Below are 7199 nucleotides of genomic sequence, written 5' to 3'. Positions count from 1 at the left end.
CCTAACACCTTCATTAATGGCTACTTTTCTTTAGCCTACAACCGCTCTTAGGTTTCTTTTATGATTAGGGTTAAAACATAAAGTCATTCTTTCATGCCACATCCACACCTAATTTTTGCTCAGCTTCTTCATTGCAGCCTCTCACTATGCCCACAGCAAATGCTCACTTCCCATTTAGCCCTTAACCTACTGCAAATTGGCTTCTAATTCCACCCTCTTCTAAGCTGTCCAAGCATTTACAAGAGACTAGAATATACCACCCCAAAATATGCCACTTTGGCATAAGGATTATTTTGAGCTAAAAGCAACTGAGAAGAAGGAAATACAAGAGACGTTCCCTGCCTCCTTCTATTTCCCCAACAGCAGGACAAACATTTGCAAAAGAGCCCCCTTCTCCTCTCTATCAGGGAAAACAGAAATTAATAAAAATTAAAAAAAAAAAAAACACAGAAATTCTCTCTCATTTACTCTTCTTCCTCTCTCCCCTCCTCCCCCACCCCAATCAAATCCAGTGCCCCATCAAGCTTGGAGAGTTTAAAGACATTTCTCTAACCTGTCATTTCCAGTCAGACATACTTTCTTTGTCCTCATTCAACTTTCAGTTACATTTTATGTAACTGAAAGCCTGTTAATGGAGCCTACACAAACCTGCTGCTGCTGCTGCTAAGTCCCTTCAGTTGTGTCCAACTCTGAGTGACCCCATGGACTGCAGCCTACCAGGCTCCTCCATCCATGGGATTTTCCAGGCAACAGTACTGGAGTGGGGTGCCATTACACAAACCTAGACTTCACAAAATCACTGAAAGAGATACACAAAAATCTTGTCACATCACTGTCTTGCTTAAAATCTGTTTTATCCACAACAGTGGTTCTCAGACCATAGTCCCCAGTCAGCAGCTGCAACATCTGCCTAGGAACTTGTCAGAAATGCAAGAGATAGGTTTAACCCCAGGCCTAAGTAATCAGAAACTCTGGGGAGGATCGCCCCATGTCTGCATTTTAACAAGCCCTCCAGGTGAGGGCAGGCTTCCCAGCTGGCCCAATGGTAAAGAATCCCCCTCCCAGTGCAGGAGAAACAGGTTTGATCCTTCTGTTGGGAAGATCCCCTGGAGGAGGAAATGGCAACCCACTCCAGTATGCTTGCCTGGAGAATTCCATGGACAGAGGAGCCTGGTGGGCTGCGGTTCATGAAGTCACAAACAGTCAGGACAGAACTGAGTGACTAACACTTTCACTTTCCTGAGTTTTTCAGCTGCTAAAAGCTCCCACCAAATGGAAGAAAGTAGTAAGTTGACGGTCATGAGCATGCCTCCCCCAGACCTACTGGCGCCTAAGGATTGATGATGTCAAAGATGATGCACTGCAGGCGGATTCTTTACCAGCTGAGCCACCAGGGAAACCCCAGGAAACATGCCTGAGATACTATTATCTGGCTATTTCAGAGAGGAGCTACCAGACAGAATTTGGGGAAAGAGCTTGCTCCGGGGAAGGGCTCACAGGTCCTGCTTGGTTACGTGTCCACTTTCAGAAATGTGGACTACAATTGTCATGAGTATTCCTTTCCTATTCTGTTATGAATTTGTGGTTCATAAAGATACATATATATGTATATATTTACATACACACACACACACACACACAAAGCAAATAGCTTTATTTCATCCCCTTTCTTATCCCTTTATCATGTAAGATGTTTTTATTTTATGTCATAGTATTTAAGTATTGATAACTTTACATCATTCAAGTAACAAGATATCAAGAAGAGTAAACTTCATGCAAGGACCTTGCACCATCCCCTGAGGAAAGTATTTCAGTTGTACACAGGACAGTTGTATCATGTTACATAGATGTATGACCTTGTTGTCATCTTTATTTTGCGATTAAGTGTGATTTAGGGAGATGGCTATGGGTGAGTTGGACACAACTGAAGAGACTTAGCATGCACATGGGTGGGTGCCAGATTAACAAAGGATGGAATTGTGATGGTTAATTCTATGTGTCAATACATCTGGATAAAGTTGAGACTCATCCAAGCAGTTGAAGGCCTCGATAGAACAAAAGGCAGACCTCCCTCAAACAAGAGGAAACTGCTGGCAGACAGCCTTTGGACTTCAACTGCATTACTGGCAACTCCTGACTCTCCTGTCTGAAAGCCCACCCTGTAGATTCTGACCTTGCCAACCCGCATAATGGCATGAGGAGTGTCTTAAAATAAATCTCTTTCCCACATACACACCTCCTATTGGTTCTGTTTCTCTGAAGAACTCTAATACATGGCCACACAAATGCGTGGCCTGTCCACGTGCTGGGCTTACAAGGAGATGCTGACCTTCCCCCTTTAAGGGGTGGGGTCTATGATTTCCTTGAACCTGGCAGGCCTTTGTAACTGACTCAGTTAGTACAATGAGGAGGAAGTGATGCTGCTAAGCCTCTGAAGCTTGGTCAATAAAGACCACATGGTCCATGGGATGCTGCCTTTGGAATACAACCACTATGTTGTGAGAAAGCCCAGGCCACGTGGAGGGGCCACCACTGGCCAACGGCCCCAGCTGGGGCTGTTGTGACATAAGCATTGCTTCCTAGGCAGGTTGATAAGAAGCCCAGGAGTCCCCAAGGAGAGAGGGGTTGGGGTTCTCGAGGAGGAGATAGGGGTGTGGAATTCTCAAGGAGGAGGAAAGGACAATTTTTTTTTTTTTTTTCTCTACATTCCTTGGTCTTATTAACATAAAATGTGTTTGGGTTTTTTTTGTTTTTTTTTTTTTTTTTTCTTTAAGCCTGGAACGGATGATTACACAACTCAATTTAAACTCTGTGAAAGAAAGAAAGTGAAAGAAAGTCTCTCAGTCATGTCCGACTCTTTGTGATCCCATGGACTATAGCCTACCAGGTTCTTCCATCCATGGGATTTTCCAGGCAAGAATACTGGAGTGGATTGCCATTTCCTTCTGCAGGAGATCTTCCCGACCCAGGGATTCAACCCAGATCTCCCGCATTGTAGGCAGACACTTTACCATCTGAGCCACCAGGAAAGGTCTAACTCAGTTTAAACTCTGTTAGATCAGATCAGTCGCTCAGTCGTGTCTGACTCTTTGCAACCCCATGAATCTCAGCATGCCAGGCCTCCCTGTCTATCACCAACTCCCAGAGTTCACTCAGACTCATGTCCATCAGTCAGTGATGCCATCCAGCCATCTCATCCTCTGTTGTCCCTTTCTCCTCTTGCTCCCCATCCCTCCCAGCATCAGAGTCTTTTCCAATGAATCAACTCTTCGCATGAGGTGGCCAAAGTACTGGAGTTTCAGCTTTAGCATCATTCTTTCCAAAGAAATCCCAGGGCTGATCTCCTTCAGAATGGACTGGTTGGATTTCCTTGCAGTCCAAGGGACTCTCAAGAGTCTTCTCCAACACCACAGTTCAAAAGCATCAATTCTTCAGTGCTCAGCCTTCTTTACAGTCCAACTCTCACATCCATACATGACCACAGGAAAAACCATAGCCTTGACTAGATGGACCTTTGTTGGCAAAGTAATGTCTCTGCTTTTGAATATGCTATCTAGGTTGGTCATAACTTTCCTTCCAAGGAGTAAGCGTCTTTTAATTTCATGGCTGCAGTCACCATCTGCAGTGATTTTGGAGCCCAGAAAAATAAAGTCTGACACTGTTTCCACTGTTTCCCCATCTATCTCCCATGAAGTGATGGGACCGGATGCCATGATCTTCATTTTCTGAATGTTGAGCTTTAAGCCAGCTTTTCACTCTCCACTTTCACCTTCATCAAGAGGCTTTTTAGTTCCTCTTCACTTTCTGCCATAAGGGTGGTGTCATCTGCATATCTGAGGTTATTGATATTTCTCCTGACAATCTTAATTCCAGCTTGTGTTTCTTCCATCCCAGCGTTTCTCATGATGTACTCTGCATACTAGGGATTAAATAAAAACAATGTATGCTGCTTGAGGACAGTTTCTCCTTCCTGAAAAACCTTCTGGCTAATCCTGTTATCTTGAAATGTAAATTATGGGAGTGAGTCTAGTCAGATATTTACAACCTTGAGACATCCTTTTGACTTATTGTAATAACTAATTAAAGTATATAACTCCCTTGCTAACACTAGTGAGGGGGGCACTCTCCAACCCCCTTCTGATGTCTATGTCAGAAGCTTTCTCTGTCCTTTCTCTTACTTTAATATAACTCTGCTACATAAAAGCTCTTGAGTGATCAAGACTGGTTCCTGGTCCTGAAGCTAAATCTTCTTCGGAGATCATGAATCCAACATCATAAGCTACCAGCATCAGGTATGTCATGTGAGTGAATGAACCTTCAAATGATTCCAACCCCCAGCCTTGGAGTTGTTCACCTGAGGTGCTAGTTACTGAGGAACAGAGAAAAGCCATCCCTTCTGTGCCCATGCAGGCTCCTCACTCATAGACTCGACAAGCATAATAAATGGAGCTCTTACGCCACTACATTTGGGGGTACTTTGTTATGCAGTCACAGTAACTGGAACATCACTACTCAGAGTGACACCTGAAGCAGCCTTCACCAATTCCCAGTCTTACTATTGCAGCATCTTGGGAACCTTTGACCAGGCAGGATATATTTCCATATTCAAAATTATTTTCTCCAGGCGTTTTGAAGAATTCTTGACCATCCATATTATCAACCCCTCTCTCTTTAAAAATAGCAAGTGGTCTTAATTCAGTCTGCTTCAAATAACAATCACAGACCTTGTTAACAAGTGATCAGTTTCACAGATGGGAAGAATGTGAGATAAAGCGAGGACCCTGGGAGAGGGGCTGAGAAGGCAAGCCTGTCCCCTGGCTGCAGATGCAACATGGGTGTTTTTTTGCAGGGAATGAAACTCAGGTCCTGGCAGATCCTGGGCAACTGGATTCAGGACATTTGTCAGCTGCACAGTCTGTTCTTAAACACCCACAACCTTCCAGGCTGTGTTCTCTTGCTCAGACTCTAAGTGGGGCACCATTTCCCCAAGAGCCATCAGCATCCCCAACAGGAGATGATGAACACAGGTGATGGTTCTGGGGGTAGAGGTGTGCAGGAGGGGTTGGGGTAGGGTAGGAGGGAGGCGGATGCTCATGCCTGCTGGCCAGTCAGCACCCAGGCGTAAATCGTGTCCCTGCCTGCCTTGCTTATAATGAGACTGACCCAGTTAGCGTGATCTCTTTTTCTATTTTACAGTCCCTCTGAAACTCATCCGTGTTGCCCTTTGTCTTCTCCTTTCCATATATCTGGAGTGATGGACTTTATGGCCACTTCTTCGGGGGATACAGAATTATAGATCTCTGGATTTATGTCTGTTTGCTGGGTCCCCTCTGGTCCTGGCATCATAAGGTGAATGCTGGGGCAGCAAGAATGATGTTGCCTTCTAATAGATCTGGATCCATTTCTGACAGCTTATTTTGACAAAAGCATAAAATTCAATGATTGTTGCTTAGCTCAGAAGCCGTAGGAAATTCAGAGGGAGAAAAAGAGAATGTTTAAACATGAGCCTTTCCTGTCTCCAAACTGCTTTCTGAGTTAGGTAAACTGTGAATAACAGGGTAAGCTAAGCCAACAAATGACAACAAAGGCTGGTCTAGAAGGAAGATGATTTATCCCACAGGATGCTGTACAAACAGGATTTTTCCTCATGTTAAGGGATGGCCACCTGCTACTTGAACAGATGAGGGGTCCGTTAGGGAAGCAGGGGGATGTGGAAGGCAGTCTCTGAACTGGGTCCCCAAATGATCCTTCCTTGTCCACTGGTCCCCATGTTTCCAACTGACTAGACCTCTGTGGCCATGAGATATGGCAGTAGTGATAGTGTGACTTTTATGGCTAGGCTATAGAAGCTATCACTCCCTCTGCTTTGCTTTCTAGGATCCCTGGCTTCAGTGGCAAGCAGGGAGGAGTTTAGGGGACACCAGCAGTCATCGCATGAGAGCCTTCAAGTTCCTGCTGGAAGAGGTCCAAATGGAGAACAGAGGCCTCCTGCCAACTGCTCCAGAGTCACAAGAGCTGGCGACCTCTACAAGCTGATCCCTGCCTGCCCTTCCCCTACACCCCCACCCAGACTTCAGATGACTGCAAACCAGGCGCGCAGCTTTACTACAACAGAAAGAACGGCTTTGTGTGGATGTCCCCAGTCTAGCTGCTCCCGAATTCCTACTCCCCAGAAGCTGTGAGCAATAGTAAATGTTCTTGTTTTAAGTCACTAGATTTTGGGTTCACTTGTTTTGTAGCAATAGATAACTAATAAGAAAGAAAAAAATAAAGTGAAGATGCTCTGGCATGTCTGACTCTTTGCGATCCCGTGGACTGTAGCCCACCAGGCTCCTCTGTCCATGGGATTCTCCAAGCAAAAATACTGGATGGGTTGCCATTTCCTTCTCCAGGGAATCTTCCTGACCTAGGGATCAAACCCAGGTCTCCTGCGCTGCAGGCAGACACTTTATCGTCTGAGTTACCAGGGAAGCCCATTAGATAACTAATGGGGGTATAAAAATTAGGATTAGGTTTGGTCATTTGGAAGAGAAAATCCAAAACAAAGAAGATAAGTGTTTATTTCTCTCTCTTGTAAGAAATCTAGAGTCAGTTCTGGCTGGTATGGTGCTCCTTGGAGCCAGAAACTCAAGCTAGTTCTCTCTTGTTCTGCCATCCTCCGTATATGGCTCTCTTTCCAAGGCCCAAAAAAGCTGCTCAAGCCCTAGCCATTGTATCCCTATTCCAGCAAGAGGAAGGAACAAGAGTAAGAAGGATGCACCAACTCCATTAATGACACTTCTGTTTATATGCCAATGGCCAGAACACAAGCATATGACCCAGCTACCATGGAGGGTTAAGAAGAGACTCATTATTCTGGGAAGCCATATATCTGGCTTATTGTCAGAAATTTAAGGGAAAACAAATAAACGCTGGGGTAAACTAGCAATATCTGTGAGCTGGGGATTGGCATTAAGCAGGATTTGCTGCTAGTTGCTAGCTTAGCTAAATCCGAATAATAATTAGGAGTTTGTCAAGGAGAGAGGCATGGTGTCCTACAGATGATTGCAGACTATCTACTGTTCTTTGCATTAAGTTGTTGCTGTTGTTAAGTGGATAAGTCGTGTCCGACTCTTTGCGACCCCATGGACTGTAGCCCACCAGGATCCTCTGTCCATAGGCTTTCCCAGGCAACAGTACTGGAGTGGGTTGCCATTTCC

The 7199-nt window shown here is 44.9% G+C and overlaps 1 long non-coding RNA gene across 2 annotated transcripts; it reads left to right on the top strand.

Annotated features, from left to right (window-relative positions):
- The first annotated feature begins 4721 nt into the window (after positions 1–4721).
- Positions 4722–6289, top strand: LOC123328721. Of its 2 annotated transcripts, XR_006543747.2 has the most exons (3): positions 4737–5027; positions 5197–5349; positions 5878–6289. It is a non-coding gene; the product is annotated as an uncharacterized LOC123328721 (long non-coding RNA). The 2 variants fall into 2 exon arrangements; XR_006543746.2 differs by lacking the exon at positions 5197–5349 and having other exon boundaries at positions 4722–5027.
- Positions 6290–7199: the final 910 nt, after the last annotated feature.

The sequence above is a fragment of the Bubalus bubalis genome, chromosome 12, assembly GCF_019923935.1.
Source record: "Bubalus bubalis isolate 160015118507 breed Murrah chromosome 12, NDDB_SH_1, whole genome shotgun sequence".
NCBI classification, from domain to species: Eukaryota; Metazoa; Chordata; class Mammalia; order Artiodactyla; family Bovidae; genus Bubalus; species Bubalus bubalis.
This window is presented reverse-complemented; position numbering and strand designations above follow the sequence as displayed.